The sequence below is a fragment of the Abramis brama genome (genome assembly GCF_963993115.1).
Source record: "Abramis brama genome assembly, chromosome: 7".
NCBI classification, from domain to species: domain Eukaryota; kingdom Metazoa; phylum Chordata; class Actinopteri; order Cypriniformes; family Leuciscidae; genus Abramis; species Abramis brama.
This window is the reverse complement of record NC_139969.1, coordinates 35951448-35963747: the sequence shown is the minus strand read 5'-3', so window position 1 is coordinate 35963747 and position 12300 is coordinate 35951448.

The window sequence follows — 12300 nt, the reverse complement described above, 5'->3', positions numbered from 1 at the left end:
CGATATGGCTCAGCTTGTCAGTTAACTACGGCTCTTTGTACACAGCAAACACTCCTGTGTTAAATTAACACTCCTGGGAGTGTATGAGTCCACACTCAAGAGTGTTTAAGTTAATGAGATAATTAAGTGATTAATTTAGTGATGATTGAACATTATTGAAGACACCTGATGTTAACAAGCAGAATCACTGACGGAGAAAATCTCAAATTGTAAGTTACCATTATGGCGATCATTGGTTGCTTTAGTTGGACTCTTGGCCCTTATATTATTAACTTTAGATTTTGTTTGGCTGTTGTATCTGAATTATAACTGCCAGATTAACAAAGAAAAAAGTGATCTGATGGTGTTGGTTATATTATGACATTCATCATTTGAACTTGATCACTAAACTCATTAAGATCCTTCTTTCTGACTTCGATTTATGTTGTTGGTTACAGTATAACTGTGAATCTGCATAAATGCCCAGAACTTTTGATATAATATAAAGGATTTCTTAAAATTTGTTTAAAAAAAAATCTTTCTTTTAGGCGCACACACAGACGTCAAGATTCAGTCTATGCATCTCAACAATGGTGACGAGCAGAATATTCAATTAGGAAAAGTAAATTACATAGACAATTCAGATCATAATTTATTCATACCGCAATGCATGATGGGAGCCATTAATGAGTTGTGATTGGTGACAGCCACTGCAACATGCTTTATTATTGTCACCATTGTTGAGATTCACAGGCTGATTATTGATGTCTGTATTTTAAATGAATTTGTCCGAATATCTTTTGATCAGAACAATGTTTATTATATATATTTTTTAAATTATAAGTAAAGTACTTATAATCATGGGCTGAAGAATCACAAAACTGCTGCTAACAAGTTAAACCAAATTATCTCAATAAGTTTCATTTTTCACAGCATGATTATGTCAAAACATAACCAACACTATCAGATCACATTTTACTTTATTCATTTAACTGTTATAAATCAATAACAGCAGACAAACAACAGTAAATATTAAAGTAAACATATAATGGTCAAGAGCCCAACTAAAGCAAACACCCATCACCTTAATGGTAACTTACAATTTGTGATTTTCTCCTTCAGTGATTCTGCTTGTTAACATCAGGTGTCTTCAATAATGCTCAATAGTCACTTAATTAATCACTTAATTATCTCATCAGCCCTAAATGCCGCTCCATCTGAAAGCAGGTGATGGTGATTTACTACTAATCAAGGAACCGGCTTTACTGACGAGATGCGCACAACAATATCGCGATTTAAATCGCCCAGCCCTAGTTAGGAGACTCACAACCGTGTTGATAGAGGGAGATGTGCTTATGTTTCTTTTGTGTGCTGCTTCTGCTTTGTTGGAAAGAACCTAGAGAGAACGCCTGGGTCATGAATATGTGCATTGGACCTCTCTCAGAACATGTTTGCAGTGTCCTTGCACTCTTCATTATCCTACCCAACCTCGTTAGGGGGCTCGTCGAATCGATCCCGAACTCAAATATGTTCTTGGAGATTGAGCGTTATAACTCCCCCCCTTTTGCTACCAGGATCCCCATAAGTCTCTCCCCCCAAAATTACGAAAGCAGCGCACTTTTTGTTCTTTGAGTGAAGAGAGAACAATGAATAAACCTTTAAGTGCATATCACTCGCCTGTTTCGTAGACTCACCATGCAGCCGTCAGTGCCAAAAGGCTGATTACATGGCAGTTTAAAGCTTGATACCACCCTGTCGTTCCATGTCCAGATAAAAGCACGGGAGACGTCGCTACCTTCGCCGGCATTCTTTCGCAGAGGCAATATCGTAGTCTATGAGGCTCATCCGAGACGTGATCTTTGCTGGTTGAAAACTTTACCCAATACCCCGCTGGGATGACTTGAAATACAGTCAGCCTTGGCAATTTTTGTCGGCCTCTTAGGAGGCTTCGTGACTTGTTGGAAAAAAAGAATTGTGCTTTTGCTTCTATTGCGTGCTGCTTTCGCTGTGCTGGCGAAAGCATGAGCTGGAAGTAGGCTGGTGTATCCAGGATTTGGACCTCCCTTAGAACGTGTTTTTGTATTTCTAATGGTCATATCCATGCACCAGGGGACTTCTTGTATTGATCCTGACCTCAACAATGTTTTCAGAAATGAACATGAGCTTTTTCTGCAGATACAATTAAAACGAAACTCAGCTAAAGCTCGCCGTGAGCGGCACCCCTGCGGTTGACCTGTTCACTAGGCTCTCTGTGAAACTACACACCAAGGATGGGACTCGAACCCATAAGCGCACAGAGCACAACGGATTAGCAGTCCATCACCTTAACCACTCAGCCACTCACCTGCCGGTGGTGTTTTTCCGCAGCTATTTTTAGTATGATGACGTTATAGTTGGCAGCGAGGTACTTTGAACGGCTCTGCCATGCGCACTTGGCTCTCTCGAAACACTAAAGACATCAAACGACGAGGATGGGATTCGAACCCACGCGTGCAAAGCACAATGGATTAGCAGTCCATCGCCTTAACCACTCGGCCACCTCGTCACGCCGCTTCAGCTGTCGGAAGCGGTATTTTGGTGCTTTTCAACCGCTCTCATTAACATGACGGAGATAAAGTTCACCACAATGTGTTGTAAAAGGTTGGGCTGATGAGAGAGGTAACCCTTCGACTGACCTGCAAGGAGCGTTGGGTTCTATGGGTTAGGAGACTCACAACCGTGTTGATAGAGGGAGATGTGCTTATGTTTCTTTTGTGTGCTGCTTCTGCTTTGTTGGAAAGAACCTAGAGAGAACGCCTGGGTCATGAATATGTGCATTGGACCTCTCTCAGAACATGTTTGCAGTGTCCTTGCACTCTTCATTATCCTACCCAACCTCGTTAGGGGGCTCGTCGAATCGATCCCGAACTCAAATATGTTCTTGGAGATTGAGCGTTATAACTCCCCCCCTTTTGCTACCAGGATCCCCATAAGTCTCTCCCCCCAAAATTACGAAAGCAGCGCACTTTTTGTTCTTTGAGTGAAGAGAGAACAATGAATAAACCTTTAAGTGCATATCACTCGCCTGTTTCGTAGACTCACCATGCAGCCGTCAGTGCCAAAAGGCTGATTACATGGCAGTTTAAAGCTTGATACCACCCTGTCGTTCCATGTCCAGATAAAAGCACGGGAGACGTCGCTACCTTCGCCGGCATTCTTTCGTAGAGGCAATGTCGTAGTCTATGAGGCTCATCCGAGACGTGATCTTTGCTGGTTGAAAACTTTACCCAATACCCCGCTGGGATGACTTGAAATACAGTCAGCCTTGGCAATTTTTGTCGGCCTCTTAGGAGGCTTCGTGACTTGTTGGAAAAAAAGAATTGTGCTTTTGCTTCTATTGCGTGCTGCTTTCGCTGTGCTGGCGAAAGCATGAGCTGGAAGTAGGCTGGTGTATCCAGGATTTGGACCTCCCTTAGAACGTGTTTTTGTATTTCTAATGGTCATATCCATGCACCAGGGGACTTCTTGTATTGATCCTGACCTCAACAATGTTTTCAGAAATGAACATGAGCTTTTTCTGCAGCTACAATTAAAACGAAACTCAGCTAAAGCTCGCCGTGAGCGGCACCCCTGCGGTTGACCTGTTCACTAGGCTCTCTGTGAAACTACACACCAAGGATGGGACTCGAACCCATAAGCGCACAGAGCACAACGGATTAGCAGTCCATCACCTTAACCACTCAGCCACTCACCTGCCGGTGGTGTTTTTCCGCAGCTATTTTTAGTATGATGACGTTATAGTTGGCTGCAAAGTGCTTCGGCAGGCGCACTTGGCTCTCTTGAACGCTAAAGACATCAAGCGACGAGGATGGGATTCGAACCCACGCGTGCAGAGCACAATGGATTAGCAGTCCATCGCCTTAACCACTCGGCCACCTCGTCACTCACCTGCATGCCCGCCCGAAGCTGGGCTGCGGTGTGTTTCTGCAGCTATTTTAAGGATGATGTCGTTAAAGTTGGCAGCGAGGTACTTTGAACGGCTCTGCCATGCGCACTTGGCTCTCTCGAAACACTAAAGACATCAAACGACGAGGATGGGATTCGAACCCACGCGTGCAAAGCACAATGGATTAGCAGTCCATCGCCTTAACCACTCGGCCACCTCGTCACGCCGCTTCAGCTGTCGGAAGCAGTATTTTGGTGCTTTTCAACCGCTCTCATTAACATGACGGAGATAAAGTTCACCACAATGTGTTGTAAAAGGTTGGGCTGATGAGAGAGGTAACCCTTCGACTGACCTGCAAGGAGCGTTGGGTTCTATGGGTTAGGAGACTCACAACCGTGTTGATAGAGGGAGATGTGCTTATGTTTCTTTTGTGTGCTGCTTCTGCTTTGTTGGAAAGAACCTAGAGAGAACGCCTGGGTCATGAATATGTGCATTGGACCTCTCTCAGAACATGTTTGCAGTGTCCTTGCACTCTTCATTATCCTACCCAACCTCGTTAGGGGGCTCGTCGAATCGATCCCGAACTCAAATATGTTCTTGGAGATTGAGCGTTATAACTCCCCCCCTTTTGCTACCAGGATCCCCATAAGTCTCTCCCCCCAAAATTACGAAAGCAGCGCACTTTTTGTTCTTTGAGTGAAGAGAGAACAATGAATAAACCTTTAAGTGCATATCACTCGCCTGTTTCGTAGACTCACCATGCAGCCGTCAGTGCCAAAAGGCTGATTACATGGCAGTTTAAAGCTTGATACCACCCTGTCGTTCCATGTCCAGATAAAAGCACGGGAGACGTCGCTACCTTCGCCGGCATTCTTTCGCAGAGGCAATATCGTAGTCTATGAGGCTCATCCGAGACGTGATCTTTGCTGGTTGAAAACTTTACCCAATACCCCGCTGGGATGACTTGAAATACAGTCAGCCTTGGCAATTTTTGTCGGCCTCTTAGGAGGCTTCGTGACTTGTTGGAAAAAAAGAATTGTGCTTTTGCTTCTATTGCGTGCTGCTTTCGCTGTGCTGGCGAAAGCATGAGCTGGAAGTAGGCTGGTGTATCCAGGATTTGGACCTCCCTTAGAACGTGTTTTTGTATTTCTAATGGTCATATCCATGCACCAGGGGACTTCTTGTATTGATCCTGACCTCAACAATGTTTTCAGAAATGAACATGAGCTTTTTCTGCAGCTACAATTAAAACGAAACTCAGCTAAAGCTCGCCGTGAGCGGCACCCCTGCGGTTGACCTGTTCACTAGGCTCTCTGTGAAACTACACACCAAGGATGGGACTCGAACCCAGAAGCGCACAGAGCACAACGGATTAGCAGTCCATCACCTTAACCACTCAGCCACTCACCTGCCGGTGGTGTTTTTCCGCAGCTATTTTTAGTATGATGACGTTATAGTTGGCAGCGAGGTACTTTGAACGGCTCTGCCATGCGCACTTGGCTCTCTCGAAACACTAAAGACATCAAACGACGAGGATGGGATTCGAACCCACGCGTGCAAAGCACAATGGATTAGCAGTCCATCGCCTTAACCACTCGGCCACCTCGTCACGCCGCTTCAGCTGTCGGAAGCGGTATTTTGGTGCTTTTCAACCGCTCTCATTAACATGACGGAGATAAAGTTCACCACAATGTGTTGTAAAAGGTTGGGCTGATGAGAGAGGTAACCCTTCGACTGACCTGCAAGGAGCGTTGGGTTCTATGGGTTAGGAGACTCACAACCGTGTTGATAGAGGGAGATGTGCTTATGTTTCTTTTGTGTGCTGCTTCTGCTTTGTTGGAAAGAACCTAGAGAGAACGCCTGGGTCATGAATATATGCATTGGACCTCTCTCAGAATATGTTTGCAGTGTCCTTGCACTCTTCATTATCCTACCCAACCTCGTTAGGGGGCTCGTCGAATCGATCCCGAACTCAAATATGTTCTTGGAGATTGAGCGTTATAACTCCCCCCCTTTTGCTACCAGGATCCCCATAAGTCTCTCCCCCCAAAATTACGAAAGCAGCGCACTTTTTGTTCTTTGAGTGAAGAGAGAACAATGAATAAACCTTTAAGTGCATATCACTCGCCTGTTTCGTAGACTCACCATGCAGCCGTCAGTGCCAAAAGGCTGATTACATGGCAGTTTAAAGCTTGATACCACCCTGTCGTTCCATGTCCAGATAAAAGCACGGGAGACGTCGCTACCTTCGCCGGCATTCTTTCGCAGAGGCAATATCGTAGTCTATGAGGCTCATCCGAGTTGTGATCTTTGCTGGTTGAAAACTTTACCCAATACCCCGCTGGGATGACTTGAAATACAGTCAGCCTTGGCAATTTTTGTCGGTCTCTTAGGAGGCTTCGTGACTTGTTGGAAAAAAAGAATTGTGCTTTTGCTTCTATTGCGTGCTGCTTTCGCTGTGCTGGCGAAAGCATGAGCTGGAAGTAGGCTGGTGTATCCAGGATTTGGACCTCCCTTAGAACGTGTTTTTGTATTTCTAATGGTCATATCCATGCACCAGGGGACTTCTTGTATTGATCCTGACCTCAACAATGTTTTCAGAAATGAACATGAGCTTTTTCTGCAGCTATAATTAAAACGAAATTCAGCTAAAGCCCGCCGTGAGCGGCACCCCTGCGGTTGACCTGTTCACTAGGCTCTCTGTGAAACTACACACCAAGGATGGGACTCGAACCCATAAGCGCACAGAGCACAACGGATTAGCAGTCCATCACCTTAACCACTCAGCCACAAGATGGGGCAAAAGGGACTCCTAAGGGGGGGAGGGAAGAAGGAAAAGGAAGGGGAAAGAAGGGGAAAGAAGGGGAAAGAAGGGGAAAGAAGGGGAAAGAAGGGGAAAGAAGGGGAAAGAAGGGGAAAGAAGGGGAAAGAAGGGGAAAGAAGGGGAAATCATGGGTTCGATTCCCAGGGAAAGCAATATCTGATAATAATGTAAAATGTGTATTTTAAATGCAATATTAGTCGCTTTGGATAATAAAAGCGTCTGCCAAATGCATACATGTAAATGTAAAAATATTTAAATGATTTACAAGTCAATATTTAGACCTATTTTACCTACCCTATCACAAACAATGTGAAAGAATAAAGAATAAAAGTGTACAACACATACTTCCCACAAATATAGTTTATTCCAAAAGCTCAAATGTAACGTGTTATATGTAATAATTAAAGATAAATATACACGTACAAATATATGTAAATACAATTATTTATTATACACTTACTACCACACATATGGTTTAATTTTAATATACATTATATATACATATATATACATACATACACAATTCAATGGCTAGATATAATAATAATAAATACAGATTACATGCAATAATAATAATAATAATAATAATAATTAAACACTTTCACAAATAAAAGCTCAAATCTATATAACTTTATAATAAAAACAAATTTAAATAGCTACATGTAATGCTAATAATAAACACCTACTACCATTACAAATAGTTTGATAAATTATGAATAATAATAAAACTAGTATTTATAATTAATAATAATAATAATAATAATAATAAGTAACCATGTAGTTATAAATGCCATTATAATAGACATTATATACATACATACTCACACACACAATTCAATAGCTAGATATAATAATAATAATAATAATAAGTAACCATTTAGTTATAAATGGCATTATATTAGACATTATATATACATACTATTATGTATAGAATAATACATTATATGTGAATAATAATAAAATTATGAATAACAATAAAACTAGTATTTATAATTAAAAATAATAATAATAATGGAAAATATATTATAAATTCAATTTTAATTAAATACTGATTAGACCAACAAGGTGCACACTCCTGCCAGGATTTGCACCTGGATCTTCCACCCAAAGGACACCAAACACCAAAAGGTGTATGTGTGTTTTTTTGTTTTGTTTTTTTTGTGTGTTTTTTTTTAAAGAACACAAACATCTCCAATAAAGAGATGAATGTTTTTTTTTTTTTTTTTTTTTTTTAAGAACACAAACATCTCCAATAAAGAGATGTATGTGTGTGTGTGTGTTTTTTTTTTGAAGAACACAAACATCTCCAATAAAGAGATGTATGTTTGTTTGTTTTTTTTAGTTTTTTTTAAAGAACACAAACATCTCCAATAAAGAGATGTATGTGTGTGTGTGTTTTTTTTTTAAAGAACACAAACATCTCCAATAAAGAGATGTATGTGTGTGTTTGTTTTTTAAAAGAACACAAACAACTCTAATAAACCGTTAACTGTGCAGCACAATTATAAAAACAACTATAAAACAACTATATACACTACATATGTATTTATAATGAGCTCTTCCACTCTGTGATGGTCTGACTGAGCTCTTTCAGACTCTTTGATGCTCTTTGACTGACCACATATTTTACACTGATAGTGGTAGCTTTCTTTGGTTTGCCGCTTCTTGGGGGGATCACCTCTTATCTCTCGCTCCTTATCCTCCAGGGTTGCCTTCCGCAATCTCCATTCTCGGAACCGATTGAGAGAAGCAAGTGGTGCTGGGGCTGGCTGGTAAGGAAGCCCACCTTGAGGTTGAGGTGTTGGAGCTGGTGGCGGTTGATTGTGATGGCCACCCTGGGAGTGAGAAGCTGGTGGCAACTGGTAAGTGTTCCAGCCCTGAGAGTGAGACGCTGGAGCAGGTGACGGCAGGTAAGGGGACCAGCTCTGAGAGTGAGACGCTGGAGCAGGTGATGGTGACGGCAGGTAAGGGGACCAGCCCTGAGAGTGAGACGCTGGAGCAGGTGACGGTGACGGCAGGTAAGGGGACCAGCCCTGAGAGTGAGACGCTGGAGCAGGTGACGGTGTCGGCAGGTAAGGGGACCAGCTCTGAGAGTGAGACGCTGGAGCAGGTGACGGTGACGGCAGGTAAGGGGACCAGCCCTGAGAGTGAGACGCTGGAGCAGGTGACGGTGACGGCAGGTAAGGGGACCAGCCCTGAGAGTGAGACGCTGGAGCAGGTGACGGTGACGGCAGGTAAGGGGACCAGCTCTGAGAGTGAGACGCTGGAGCAGGTGACGGTGACGGCAGGTAAGGGGACCAGCCCTGAGAGTGAGACGCTGGAGCTGAGTGTTGACCCTGCTGGCAGTAGGCAACGTCCGACGAAGCAGCATCCCCAGGCCAGTGCTGTGCTCTCGGCCAGTCCTGATCACTGCTACGTGGGGGAAAGAAAAAGAAAAAGAAAGGAAGAGAAAAGGAGAGAGTTTATGGCCATAACACTGTTATATTTCAACACAATGCCATCTTTTCATTCACTATCATCCTTTCCTCATCAAATATGACTAGTTTTCATAGAAATAAAACATTGTCAGCTAAAGTTACTTCTCAGATTATTTTTATTATTTCTGGAAGACCTTTCTAACATTGCTTTCACAAAGTTGGAGCTTTTGTTATCCCAACCGATAAACATCTTTAGAACACAATTGTGCAACAATTAAGATACTTCACAAACTTCAACAGATTAATAAATACATTTCCTAATTATTCTCTCTCTCTCTCTCTCTCTCTCTCTCTCTCTCTCTCTCTTTTTTTTTTACATATTCACAAATCTTTTGAAGTCAATTACTGTGACTCATCATCTTCACTTGACTTTTATCAGCAACCACTCTTCTAAGGACTTTAAACTTTAAATTTACACAGCACTTCACTTTGTATCTGACTTAAACCAAACGTCTGTTACAACATATTTAAATTCACACAGCATTTTACTTTAGTTTTAAATTCACACAGCACTTTACTTGTATATATTTGACTAGAACATATTTAAATTCACACAGCACTTTACTTCGTCTATATTTGACTAGAACAGTTTTAAATTCACACAGTACTTCACATTGCATATATCTGGCCAAGAACAGTGAACCTCAATAGAACAGTAGTGGGATACAATGAGTTAAACAAAGATACTAAACTAAAAATACTTCAGGCAAATGTTTTTTTTAATTATTGAGAGTCTCTTTCCATTCAGGGATAGTCTGTCCAGATGATGGACAGTACCACTTCCCCTTAATCTGGGTGTGGCCAGTACGCTTACTTTTTGACTGACCACATGTTTTACACTGGTAATGGTAGTCGACTTTGCACTTACGCTTCTTTAGTGGCTCCCCTCTTGCCAAAAGCTCCTCGTCTTCAAGTGCTGCCTTTTGCTGTCTCCACTGTCGGTGTCGATTGAAAATGACTAAAGACTGATCTGATGGTGTACTGCTGAGAGGTGATTGTGAGGAAAAGGCAGGAGAAGTGGCAGGTGGCAGATGACCCTGCTGATACCAGCCAGGAGATGGGACTGGTGGCGGATGACCCTGCTGGTAAGTGGGCCAGACAGGAGGTTGGGCTAGTGAGATATGGCCCAGCTGGTAAGAGGAACAGGCAGGCAATGGGGCTGGGGAAGTGTGTTCCTGCTGGTGGGAGGACCAGGCAGGAGGTTGGACTGGTGGCAGATGACCCTGCTGGTAAGAAGGCCAGACAGGAGGTGGGGTTAGTGAGGTATGGCCCTGTTGGTAAAACGACCAGGCAGGCGATGGGGCTGGGGAAGTGTGTTCCTGCTGATGTGAGGACAACAAGGCAGAAGAGGCAGGCCATACATACGGCCCAAGAGGATAGTGCTGTGCCAGTGCCGATCCACTTCTGAAGCTGTGGCGCGGGCGTATCACTGCCTCACCTTCACGATTTTCTGGCTCCTGAAACTGTATTTTTGCATGTCCATGTTCCACGGGTGCAGAAGGAAGTGCTCTTGCTTGTGGCAGAGGATCCTTAGCCACAGAGACCTTCTGGGGTAGCTGTACACCTTGCAGCAATGAGTCCCGGTCAGTTCTTTTCTGCCTGTCATGCAACCTGGAAAAAGTACAAAACAAAATGTTTACCATTTCATAGAAGCACAATTGCAAAGGTTGTAGCTTAATCAAATCCTTCCTGGTTAAATTAAAAATAATGCAATATATTTACACTTCTCAAATGCAGATGTCAAAGTGAATGTAGGAAGCCAAAAAAGATATCTCACCAAGAAGACACTGTGGTGTTGTTGATAGTAACTAGCACCAAGTTGGTCTGCTCCTGTATCACCCGGCTGTCTTCAAGAAGTTCCTTAATGTGACGGTAAGCTTGTACAATAGACTGTGGAATGGGCAGGGTTTTACCCTGGCAGTCTCTTGGCCTATTTCTAGCTTGGGCAAACTCCTTCAAAAGCCTGAGGGAAACACATTCTGAAGTCCTGTTGGAATCAGGTCTCTGGGCAGCCTGGCCATGGGTCATGAATAGTCTGAAAGAAAAAGACAATATTTGTATATAATAAATATCTATATCTATCTAGATATATATAATCAATATTATACAACAGGCGGTTTTGGTTCGCTACTATGATTGGAGAGGCGTTTTATGAGGCATAGTATAATTCCACTTCACGATTTGACTATTTATAGCAGTCCACCTGTCTGAATTTGTTGCTTGTGTAATACAGCTTAAGTGTTATTAATGATAATTATGATAAATATGAATTACATAATGTGTGCATCAACTATTGGTCAGTTCACCTTTCAGCTGCTTGTTGACCAGGTGCAGAGCCACTGCGTTTCCTGGAAGCTCTCCATGGCCCTGGCAAGGTCTTCTTCTTGCTTTTCAGGGAATATTTGGAGGGAGACTTGTCCATTTTATGCAATCTAGAATACAGCCGCACAATCTCAGCTGTTTCTGTGGCTGACAAAGCAGTTATTGTGCGGTTGAGGTTCACGAGATACTCCGCCAGGTTATCAACCGCCTCCCAGCCAGGAAAACCTCTTGAATCACATCGGCTTTTCTGAAAAATGAAAAACAGCTGTTGAAGAAATAACTTACTTTGTACTTAATAATCCTCTTAGGGGGATTTATTTTGGGTGCAGTGTTGCTGCATTTAACAAATGTCATCCTACTTTAAACAGAGTATGTAGACAGGTGACACAGTCACATAAGTCATTATTGCAAGAAAGATAAACTGTGTTTGGGCTTAGAGTACCACTCTAAACAAGTAGTCAGAAACTCTTTCTTCCAACTAAGGAATATATCCAAATTAAGAACACTGGTGTCAAAGGGTGAGTTGGAGATGATCATTCATGCTTTTATTTCCTCTCGTTTAGATTACTGTAACAGTCTTTTTACTTGTTTGAGCAAGAAGGAGCTTCACCGTCTCCAGGCTGATCAGAACTCTGCTGCAAGGCTTTTAACCCACATTAACAAACATCACACCTGTTTTAGCAGCACTTCACTTGTTACCAGTCCAGTATAGAATTCAATTTAAAATCCTAGTCCTTACTTTTAGAGCCCTGCACGGTCAAGTTCCTCCCTAC